The following is a 13355-nucleotide window of genomic DNA, read 5'->3' on the forward strand; positions in this document are numbered from 1 at the left end:
AACGAGAAAAGAAAAATTATGAAAATATTGTTTGCAGGCCAGCAGGAGGACGATCAGAGCAACAATGAAAAATCAAAAGGGACCTATTCAGCTCATATTTTTATTTCTCCATTTATTATCCTTCATCATTCCACCATTCCTTTCATTTTTTTCACTCATTTACCTCAGTTTGCAAGGGTTTTGTGTTTTCTACAAGATTCCCTGAAAACCTACACGATGATCCTGTAGGAATTACAATGGCTTGGGAATCCTAAAGGAATTGACCCTAGAGCAAGGAAATGTCATGCCCATGTCAAAGAAATAAATTCCTACATCACCATCTAGTTACCATAACTCTCTCCACCATGATCGCCCCTGCATTCATAAAAAAAATCATTTTCCAAAAAATTACATTTTTCAAAAAGAAAAAACACAAAGAAAAAAGATGAGGATAGAGAGAAAGGGAACAACACCTGAAGGTTATTTTTCATCATTCACAAACCCCTATACCTCCTCTCTGTCCATGGTAATCATCCTCAGATCCCAGCGGTAGAATATGATTAAAATTTTTGAGGGAGAAGCAGCTACAGGACATCCTGTAGGAAATCCTATAGCAGCCTATCCCACAGAACCGAAATCATAGATTGCGGCAAGTTTCAAGAATGGAGATCCAAAGTTAGGAGAAGATCCTCCAGAGCCTAGCAGTAGCAACATCATCATTATCATAACCACTAGGTACCTGCACATCAAGGAAAATCATCAAAGGACAATATAGAAAAAAGAGAGAGGAAAAATCACATGTAGCCAACACACAACAAAAACCTCATTTCTTCAAAAAACTGTAACAAGGTATTGTTACCACAAGTAATTCTCTCACTTCCACTCTCTCATTTTCATAATGTGATCAAAATATGTAAATATTGTGAATGAGTTGGTTTATAAGCGAAAGGTGGCCAGTTAACTTGGACACCTTCGTTCAGTCAACGAGGACAAAATAGTTTTTCCTCACACACGTGGAAACAATCAAGTCGATGAAAAGGAGGATGAGGTCAAAAGCAGTTAAGCTATGGATTCCCAAAGTGGGAGTTGATTACGAGGTGAGGAGAATGATGATGTGGCAGTGGGACCAACGGTCCAAACATAGATATTCGTACCTCGGCTACCAGCACACCACCTCACTCAAATCAACCATAAGAGGAAATAAACGTTGATCCCCATGCATAGATGCATTCACATTCTCGAGGCTCACACTAGAAAAGTCGCTCTCTGCCCTCAAGAAATCTATAGGAGAGGTAAATTTTATTTTTTTCCTGTGCAGGACAACCTATAGGATCCTACAGGGAATCCTATAGGATCCCATAGGAATCCTACAGGACACAGTGAGGCAGTCTACAGGATTGGCAGTGAGAAATTTCAGAGGGAGAAAAACAGGGGTTGGCTACATCAAGCATTGTAAGGAGGTAAGCTCTACATTTCCTGTTATTTTTCCAAGTGAAAGGAACATGAAAATCCTCTAGTTTGTTGAAATTGGTTGTAGTAAAATGGAATTGTGTCCACATAAGTTTTAGCTCAATTTCCTCCTCCATTATAATTTTTCATCAAAAATATATACTCCTCCACCCATCAGACAAAATGACAAGGCAGTTTAATATAAGGGATCCCATCAACACCGTGGGGATTTACGAACACCCTCCTGTGCTAGAAATATTCATAATGCATAATTGGATGGGTTTCTTTGAGAAATTGAGGGGATATGATGATGAAGTAGCAAGAGATTTTGTTCTCTCCCTCATTCCACTAACTAGAACACATGCCACGGTTGTGGTGAGAGGCCTCTCCATATAGCTCACCCCTGAACTCATAAGCATAACTACCACAGTCCCCTTAGGAGTGCCTTAGAGAAAGGAAGACAAGGGAAATAGCCAAACTGCAGAGAAGAAATTCTTTTTAGAGGGAGAGGAGGCCATGGAAGATAAAAATGGAGTAAGAAGAGCAAGCCTACCATACCCTTGGAATGAAATAAGCTTCCACCTTATAAAATATATATCATGTGAAGGTAGGTATAGTGTGGTATATGGATACCACTTTAGGCTTCTTGAAGAATTGAGGTTTGGAGCAGATACACCTCCTCACCACAGACTCAACATACCCTACTTCCTTCTTCAATCATTGATAGATATGAGCATGAAGGTGTAGGAATGAAACTACCAACAGCTATCCCATCATGGGTTAATTAGACTCATCATAGAAGATGCCATCCAAAACCTTAGAATTCCTATGACATGGGCAATTTTCAGATACATGTAGATAGAGGAGGATATAAAATTCCTTGAATATGACAAGAGCTGTACTGCCAGTCAGAGGGATGAAGAAGAAAATGAAACAAATGAAGGAGAAGCAGAGAAGGATGAAAAGGAATTAGATGAGGAAGAAGAGGAAGAGGAAGAGAAGGAAAGTGGTGAAGAAATAGAAGAAGATGCCAAGAAGGAAACTGATGAACAAGGTGAGGAACTAGAGGGAGAAGAAGAGGAGAAAGACAAATATGAAAAGGGAAATGGAAAACAGGAGACAGAAGACAAGGAGGAGTCACCCAAGGTGTCTCTAGAACCAACTCAGAAAGAGGCAGCAACTGCCCTCACTTCCCTTAGCACCCCCATCAAACAAAAAAGAAAAAGACAGAGACAAACTCATTTGTACTTTAGAACAAGAAAAAGTACAAGAATAAGGCAGGGAAAACCTCAAACTCCCACCAAGGTTCCCATTGTTATTGGAGACTCGCCTAAATAGCATGAGAATATGGCTCCTCTTATTAAAACTCAAGGAGAAGGATCCTAGTGACAAACCTCCCTAAGTCTCCTATCACTTATGTGAGAAGGCCTATGACTAGATCTACCTCATGCAAGGGAAAAGACATCCTACAGGATACATAGAAGGACCTACAGGAAGTAGAGGTAATCCTAAAGGAAACTCAAAAATTGGATAAGGAAGGGAGTATGTAGCAAGAAACAAAGAAGGAGTATCCAGAGTTAAGGGAACCTAGACCTCAACCTAACCTTGACTCCTACTACAGATTTATTGAAGGGGGGAGGGCCATTCCATAAAAAATTTCCATCCCATTATTCTTTGAGCTTGATAAAGAAAGAGCAAGAACAATAGATGGATGCAAATTTCCAAGTCCAAGGGAGTGGAGGACATAGGTCAGATGGAGGAAAATCTCAAAGAGATGTGCAGAGAACTAAGAAGCTTGAGGGACAGAGAGGCCATAATGAAAGCTTAGTTGGAGGCAGAGAATGCATGGTTGAAAGGACAACTACAAGAAACATAGAATCAATTGGAAACCATGGCTAGTCTATCCCTAGAGGAAATCCAGTGTAGGATGCCAGCTAATTCCTATGCATTATACCTTAAGGAACAGTGTTTGCAGTTCGAAATCAAGATCCTAACACAGAGAGGCACTATGCCATTCCAGGATTTTAGATAATTCATTGATCTTTGTGATCAAAGCACATTGGAGGATAGGGCTAAGATTTCTGAGTTCTACTTGCATAACATGGCCTTGACAAATCTGAATGTATGGGACCCTAATGCAAAACTAGGGGGTTTACAGTTGATGGCTTTGGCATCATGGATGAACCATGAGGAAGCAAGGGCAGAAGAAATGAAGAAGATATTGGCAAGGGAACAAACAGAGCCTCTCATGATAAGAGTTGAGCAGTCAAATCCAATGGTTGTCATCAGCACACATAATTTAATCGCAAATGATCCTCAACTTGCACTGAGTTATCTTGCTGCCCAAGAGCAAGCAATTACACATTTTGAGGATATTTCAGGCTGTTAGGGGATGACAACATCCAAGCGTTCCAAATGAGATGGAATACTTTGACATACAGTTTGAAAATCAAAGAGTACCATTCTCCTCAAAGAATTTGAGAAGCACTGAACATGACACCCATGTACAAGAAAACCATCCAAAGGCTCAAAGTCAATCAGATTGGCTTGAGATTCAGTCCACCACTGCTCTTGGGGATGTTAGAAGGAAGGAAGGAAGAGGAAGAAATAAAGCAGTGGGACGAGATAGCAAGGAAGGCAGGAGGATTCTATGCACAAGAAGATGAAATAACAATAGAAGCATGGGATATCAAGGAGGCCACTAGGGCTATGAAAGATATGGATATTGATTGAGTTGCTCAGAGGATGAGCAACACTTTCATCAAAGGGGTGATGATGAACCTCATCATTGGGTAACTATGGACCATAAGTCACCTCCTAGCTTAGTGAAATCAATTCTTCTCACAATTGATTACAAATTTTTGATTATATTTTGTTTAATCAGATGATTCAAACTGAGATATTATGTCTAGTGGACTAATGTGCATTGAACGTAGGTTTGTGAGAGAAAATTAGGGAATTTTGGCAAGATTAAGGGCTGAAAATCAAATCGGACAAGGAAGAGAGATTGTAGGAGGTAAATCCTCCTCATTTACTCCCCCCTCATTCGAATATTCCTCCATCAATCACACTAGCTCAGAGTACAAGCAACCAAGTCATGAAGATCAAAGGGAAGCTGAGCAAGTGACAATCAAAGAGTTAGTTTATCTCATGTTTGGAAGCCAAGCCTCCCTAGATTTAAGAAAGTCGTTGGAGACTTTAGTTGTATAAATAAAGAGGCCTAGAGCCTCATTAGGATTCAAATTTTTGTTGTAAAAACACTAGTTATTTTTTAGCTCCAGACTTATGGAAAACATTGCTATGTAATTTATTGTTTTGATAATGAGAATGAGCTTTTCTTGATATAGTACTGAGTTAACTCAGAGGGATGAAACTCTTGCATTAGGGCCCAATCCTAGAAGAAAAGGCTCCTCTTCTTGTATCTGTATGCTTAGATTGATTTCATAGATTCGTGATTAAATTGTCCTCAGAACTATTTCATTGCAAGTAGTGTAGATTTGATTAGTTTGTTTATTACGTTGCTTCTATTTGTGCTTTACTTAACAATAGTTTAGAAGAGATAAAGGACCGTCAAAAAGTTGTCAATAGGTGTTTTGGCCTCACTTCTTCCTTCAGGGATCACGATTTGAGAAAAGGACTCCTATGTAGCCCCAAAAAGATAGAATTCTATTTTCTGATAGAATTTAGAGTTTTCTATACTTAAGCCAGCATCTGATCAATTTTCAAAAGTAGGAAATAGTCATCATTTCTTCCATATTCAGCCTTACAGTATATCTCATCAATGATTCCATATTATGCTGCAATTTTTCCTCATGCATGAAGTAGTCATCTAGCTCATCAAACTCTATTTTCCTAGCTTATTGAAATTCTCCTTGTTTACATGAATTTTGGGCAAATATAAATGCTTGATGCAATGCAGATGTTTTATAAGTAAAGAGAGATCTCATAGCCAGCAACCTATTTCAAACTTCATCCATCCATGATCATTCCTTGCTTTCACCAAGGCCCTCGCGAATTTCATCATTTTATGAGGAAACTTCTCCAAGCATGTTGAGCAAATCCAACCATCTCCTAACCTTGGTTTTGAGTTTTGAGTGATCCTAGGCATTTTCTCACCTAATTCCACCCATCATTTTTCTCTCGGCTCTATCCTGTAGAAATACAGGGAATCCTATAGGTTTTTAGGACATCTTATAGGTTTTCTTGTAGTGGCCTGTTTTGATGTCGAATTGAAGGAAAAGCCTCTCGGAAGCCAGAAAAGGTCACCTAAGGGTCTCCCAAACCTTCAAACCATCCACCAACATTCCTAAGCCACCTGCCACCTCACCAAAAGAGATTAGCTTTCACACGCTTCCATAAAAAAGATAAAAAGAAAAACAAATTTATTCTAGTCATTTACATGCACAGTATTAATGTTTAATGTTTTGAACTTACATTCTCAACAAAGTAGAATTCCATACATGTTAACTTAGCATTCTTTTTGAAGCATAATCTCTTAGCAATTAGTTAGGAAATGGTGTGTTTTAGCATTGGATGTTAGTCTTTTTCCTTACTACAGTAGACAAGCTTTCTCTTAGAGTGGATTTCTCTTTTTGTCATCAGTAATCAAGCTTCTTCTGAATCCATAAAAGTCTGGCCTGAAAAACCCTAGTGGTCTCTCGCCAGCTGAACAATGACAAAAGGGTAGAACCATCACTTGTACTTGTGTATACAACATTGTCACCTCCAAGTTTGTACGAACCCCGAGTTGATAAAGTAAAGTTGGTGACCCCAGGAGTTGCAACATTCTTGCTGCAATATTAGTGCACATCACAATCAATGATTACCTTAAAGCTTGACTGAGACCAGAATTAGATTCCTTAGTTGCACACTTGAAATTTGGGAAATTTATTATCAATGGGTGTAGAGGCACTTCTATATCCAAAATGGTATAATTCTAAATATTTTTGTGTTCAACTCAATTTTCAAATATGTTTATTCTAGTTTTGTTGATAACATATAAATCCTCTATGGCTACCCTTTGATATTAATTTCTCCAGCAATATGACAACTCAATATTTAAAAGTATTAAAGCTTCTAATGAGCCCAGTTCCATATAAATAGTAGATAATTCATACTAATAAATACTAATTTAGGTCGTTTCAGTCATGTATGTCCATGTCTCAACAAAGGTAAGCACTGAGAATTAGGTAAGAGCCTTATTGCATGACAACTTCGAGTAGTTACTCAGTGTTTGTAAAAATGAAATAAGTTGTTTTCTATATTTCAATTCAACATAAAGTGAAGTCTTCTATTATAGAAAAGCATGTATTGTTACTTGCAAGAAAATATGGAGAGAATAGAAATAAAGATGACGAAAAATATTTTCACTTCATAAGCACTTCAATGACTACTACAATTTACTATAACATAAAATGAGAAAAACTAATTTAACTTTGAAAGATAATCCAACAAACAAAAAGTTGCAACATTCCACATCGGTAAATCAGGGAAAACTGCAGAGATTACATAGTGATTAGGCATGACATTATTGGTACGGAAGGTTTTCCTATGGTTAGAAGCTCACTGCAAGTCATTGCACTAGCTCGTAAAATAACAAGATATGTTGCTACATAAGCCAAATCCATGTTATTCAGGAAGTTAAAAGTCATTGAAGAAGATTTCAATGACACTTACCAGACATGTGACAAATTATTTCACATAGAAGTATCTATAATAGGACACAACATAAGATCCATAATGAAATCCATTTCAATTTGCTTCAAACATAGGAATCCTTCAAATCTATCCAACACCAATTGTTGATAGGAAGCAAGAGATGTTTGATAACATTGTACTATTCAAATGAATATAACTCTTCAATTGTAGTAAATTGAGTTCAAGGACAATCTTGAACAACTAAAAATGTAGGCATATTGGAGACAGGTTGGTTAACCGTCATTGTTAGATCATAAGCACATAAAATAAACACCATGAAAATAGAGCAAAATCATGTTGTACCAAAAATCCCTCTCAGTGACAACAACAAAATTGTTCTATTTTTATTGTACATTTGTTACAGTTGAAAAGAGTTTTAGAACTGAATAATGGCCAATCAATCAAGACTTTAAAAAGAATCATATTGTGCAAGGCATGTCAGTCTTACAGAGCCATAAAAGACCCACATCAACCTCATCATAAGTTTTCTATTAGATGCGAGTCATAAATAAAACCTAAAAAGAAATTACATTGTTACGATGTAGGTAACTGCTCTAGGAAGGCAACAATAGATGCCCAAGGCGATTTCTATAGTGTTTGAATTCATTAACTATGGTTTAGTTGTTAGCTACAGTTAAGTTGAATTTTCAAACATACCCCAGATGAACTACCACATGCACTACCTCAATCTAGAGGTGTTACTCATCAAATTGATTTCATCCCTAATGCACATTTAATAAATTATTCATATATTTTTTTTTATATTTATACTTATTAAATGTTTGTTCACAATGAAAAAAAATAATTCTGGTTTTTTTAGACTCGAATATTTCATTTTGTAATTAATATTTCACACCATAATCTACAAATTTAAAAGGAAAAACATATGGCATACATGTCTGAAAAAGTCTTCCTCATACAACTTTTCCAGTTTAACAAACATGTCGATGTTTCTTTGTACCTCTTGGGGCAATTGCTAGTTTGTAAAACAAAAAAAAGGTCAGCAACGAGAGATTCTAGGGCTCTGATAATCATAAATCATTAAACTAAATTCTAGGAGGATTAGAGCACACTATTTATTAAGACCTTCAAACCTTTTTTGATTCAATACAAGAAACAAATTAGTAGTACACAAGTGTTGGTGATCAAACCCTTCAATTTGTTGAAAGTTTTCAACGTAAACACATCAAATCTCGATAACCCAAGTGCTACGTTGATCAATATGATATTTTCTTAGACCAAAAAGGCCAAATATGAGGGGGATGAAAGTACTCAGATGATCAAACGTTAGTAAAATCCAAAGCTAATGAAAGACCCTTTAACTGTTTTGAATACAACAACAAATCTCAATACCCCATGCACCCTAAAATAACAAAACGTCCAATTGAGTGGTTTCCAAGGAAGGTCCAAATCTTGAAACCCCAAGATTCTATAGCACCAAAAATCCTTCGAATTTTATGATGACATCAAAGTCTGAAGACCCCAAATTCTCTAGAAAACCCATATCCCTATGGCTTTTGGGCACAAATCTGAAATTGCATGAGACAATTTCCATGAGAGATCAAAGGGTTCTAAAATTTGGGAAAATAATACCAAACAATGAGTACCCAATGGCTCTAAACCATTCAACAATCTATAACCCTTGAATGAAACACAAAATCGTAAGACCACAACCACGTTGAACAAAGGAATTTCGCAAGAAGAAGGAAGAACATACCTCAAAGACTAGCTTCTAACCCAATAAACGTAGATTGACACAATCCAACCAATTTAACCTGTAAAATCTCCCAAAAATCAAACCCCAAAATTGAAAAATTGGATAACTATGACCAAAGTGCAATTATGAGTGAAAAATAGAAAACATGTATGAAGAAAGAAAATGTCGACACATTCTAGATAGGCAAGATATAGTTCAATGGTAATCAATAGGAGATGAGGATGGGAAAAAGTGTTCACAATTATAATTTCCCATCGAACCTGTGATCTAAGCATAAGGAGGTTCATATTATGTAAAGTTCAAAAACCCAAACACAAGTTATAGGTATGTAGACCAATGCTATATCAATTAGTTTTTTACCAGTGACATCATTAAGAAGTTTTTAATGTTTTTTTTTTTATTTTCCTATGTTTCTTTTTAAAAGATTTAGAGGGATTGATAACTTATTATTACGACTTAAAGGATTGGTAACATATTATTTGGGTGAATTTTTCCATTTAAATTCAATTGGCTACCACTATAATCTTATACTAGTGTTAATAACTTAGAAGCCAATTCCTAGCAGGGAACTTATGACTTAAAAGGAGCTAAGATGTCCAAAGACACACCCACAACAAGAGTCCCATTCATGAGGGGGTGTCTATCCTTATAGACTTACCAGAATGAGCCAACAAAAGTCAACAGTAACTACTAAGGTGAGCTACAACATCAATTCGATGATATCTCCAACTTCATTATTCTTGATTTCGTGAAAATATTGGCTCTTTAATAGCTCAAAGCTTTGATATGTTGTGATCAAAAGCTTAAAAAATGGAAGAATTTTTAAAACTTTGACATGGTCAAAGCCATATATATATATATATATATATATATATAATGGTAGAAAATTTTTAACCAAATTTCTTTTAGAATGTGCTGCCAAAGGATAGGATGAATCTCAGCTAATAATATATGATGAAAAGTGAGGAATAGAATTGACTATAATATATTGAAATGAACAAAGTTCATTCATTAAGTATGAAATGAACAACTTAGTTTATAAATTATATATCCACAAGAAATAAAGTAACATATAAGAATCCATAGCCCATAATAGGAGCTTAAATGGTTATTGCCATAATATGAAGCATTATGGAAACAATGATATTCAAGGCTAAAATCCCCATAGGTCAAGTCAACCAATATATATATATATAGCAATGTGTTGAATAATTGACATGAAAGATATGATTTACAACGAGTCATTCACCCATTAATAATATATGCACATTGATGTTTCATAAGCCAACATGTTATAATGAAGAGTTATAATCTACATTTTCATTTTTATTATAATTATGCTCAATTTAGAAGCTACACCCACGTAACTGTCTGTGGACAAAAAATTACTTCGGATAACAAGAAAATGTAAAAATAAATAATACAAAAGGGAAAGGCACCCACCCATTAGTGGTACGAAAAGATCCATAGCATCCACCCATCGCCAAAAACTAGCCATTAAATATACCATACAAAACAAATTCACTGGGTGATACTGTTGCCACCCGGATTCGGCCCAGAAGGTGCGACTTCCACCTCCGCGATAAGAAGATTGGGATGATCAGATGGAATTTTATGAGTTTTCGCGCTTATACTATCCCCTAAGGGACCGTTCTGGAACTGTAAATTAAGACCTTCGGATATTGACTGGGTGACACTGTTGCCACCCGGATTCGGCCCAGAAGATGCGACGTCGACCTCCTCGATAAGAAGATTGGAATGATCAGATGGATTTTTATGGCTTATTCTATCCCCCTTCAGGACCCTCATTCAATACTAGCGCTGCTACTGAAATAAAGAAGAAGGGTACCAACAATCTGGCCGCTGTCTTCATGATTGATCTTTCATAAAACAAAACTTGAAGGTTAATGATAATATCACTGCAGGTGACAGTCACGCAAATAGAATGTAACAATGAGCCTAATATGTTATCTTGAATCGAATGTAACAAAACAAGAAGGTTATAAATTGCAATAGAAATGCAACCAGAGCATTGTATATATATACAAAGGGGCGAGGGCAGGTCTGGGAAAGGAGAGATCATTATTTTCAGCTTGAATAGCGGACCAAATCAACAACCACGGCTAAGTCAAATCCTAGGAAAACCTGAAATGTTATTTGTAAGGGCTGGCTATCCGCACCCAGCGACTTGGGCAACCTTTTGCATTCTTTGATTGCAGAGTTTGACGAGGAGTCAAATGCACGGGCGTGTCATGCGGGCCATGTCAAAGATTTGGAAGTCAAAGGCTGACTTGTAGGCGCGTACGCAGATGCCGCGTATATGTGGATAATTTTATGATGGGGAAATTTGACTCTTCTTAAAAAAATCCATAAATTATTGGAAAATCTACGGTCTGCTTTTTACTGTCGGCTGGATTGTTAACATTTCACTCAAAACGATAGAGGAGTTAGTCATGGGCGACCCGCCAGTGGTTATGTACCGGGCTTAGTCTAATTAATTTATGAAACACTTTTGAGATCCTCGGTTAGGTAAGGACTGCCCGTAGAGGAAGTGTCGGAGTTTACCGTTGGAAGGGGAAAATTTTAAAGGGTTTTCGAGAAGACTTGGACTTAAGAACGAGAGGATTTCACTTAAAAGAGTTGTTCGTTAGTAGGAAAGTTCAAATGGGGATACCCACTACCATTTTTCATTTTCATATTATATAACCTCATATACGGTTAATCAACATATTTCTCTAGACTGAGGGTTGATTATATTCATTTCAAAGCTTGATATGTTTTGAAAAGACTTAGATTATGAATTCTCTTTGTTTTAAAGATTGATATGTTTTGAAAAGACTTAGATTATGAAAAGACTTAGATTATAATAATGATCACTTGATATGCGTATGAATAAGTCCTTGTGTTAAATGCAATTTTAAGTAGTTTTTGTTATGGTAAGAAGAAGAATAAAAGAAAAGTGTCTTTAAACTGAAGGTTGATTTTCTTTGTTTTAAAGATTGATATGTTTTGAAAAGATTTAGATTATGAATTCTCTTTGTTTCAAAGATTGATATGTTTTGAAAAGATTTAGATTATAACAATGATCACTTGATATGTGTATAAATAGGTCTTCATGTTAAATGTATTTTTAAGTAGTTTTTGTTATAGTAAGAAGAAGAATAAAAGAAAAGTGTTACCTCAACAGAACCAACAACAACAATTATCACTTAAATATGTTTCAGAGAAATAAGATTCTCCACAATAGAAAGCTTTTGAGAAAAAGAAATAATTGAAGAAAACTTTGCAAGCCTTGCAAGGTATCTCAAAGTCAAAAAATGAATTAGCCTTTCATTCCTTAAGGCTACAGAAAAGAAAAGAGGCTATAGAAACTAAAATAACTGTAGCCCATGAGAATCAATGCAAAGTTTCATGAGGACATGAAACATCTTCAGTTGCGGGAAATGTTAGCTCTCCAAAATGTCATATTTTTCACTCTCTTTTTTTCACTTCCCTTTGGTTTTTACCATATTATACAACTCCAAAACCTTACATTGACACCATCTTCATGATTATATATGGGTTAGACTTATTATCTTCCAAAGCATGTATTTTAGTATTTTGAGTGAATTTATGGTTAAATATTAGAAAAATAATATGTATTCACTTATATCTAAAAGTTGGATGAGTTTTGTGATGTTTGTAGGCATATTAGAAGATTCCATCAAAGTCATATTTGAACACTAAGCCTAAAATTCAAATTTCCTCTTGAAACTCTTGAAGATTTTAGGAATATTTGAAAGATCATTATTCAAGCACGTTTCATGAAGAAGAATGATTGAAGTTTTGATAAGATTTCTTATTAAATACTTTTTATATTTGAGAGGATATGTAGAGATGTCACTTGCTAGATTTTAACACATGGTTGTAAACACATGAGATATTTATTGGATATATGAGAGATTTGTAGATCTACATTTATTAATTAGTTATCTTATTTTTTGTATAAATAATAGTGCTTTCTCCATTGAGAGGAGAGGAAGGGAGAAGAAATTTAGAATTTGTAATTGGATTAATTGAAGCGATATCTCTGTACCTATGTTGCTCCAAGCTAATTTCATTTAATATATGATGTTATTCTAATATTCATGTTCTAGTGTGCTTGTTGAAGCATTAGAGGGGCCCTCTTTTCCAAGAATGTTCACTATTTCTTTCATTATTCATAGACTAGATTTCAATGTCATGCATAGACTAGATTTTAATCATTTTCACACACTAGATTTACATGTTTTCCTGGAATAAGTTTACATGTTTTCTGGGAATAAGTTTATATGTTTTCATAAAAATAGATTTCATATGTTTTTAGATTAAATTTATAAGCTTTCATAGATTAACTTTACTCGCTTTTCATAGACTAAGTTTTCATGATTTCATAGATTAACTTTCCATGATTTCATAGATCATATTTACGTGCTTTAATAGATAAATTTTCCGTGCTTTCATAGATAAGATTTACCTTCTTTCATATATTAAT

Source organism: Pinus tabuliformis, chromosome 2_2 (genome assembly GCF_031772625.1).
Source record: "Pinus tabuliformis cultivar Carrire ecotype Pingquan chromosome 2_2, CPIR1, whole genome shotgun sequence".
Classification (NCBI taxonomy): Eukaryota; Viridiplantae; Streptophyta; class Pinopsida; order Pinales; family Pinaceae; genus Pinus; species Pinus tabuliformis.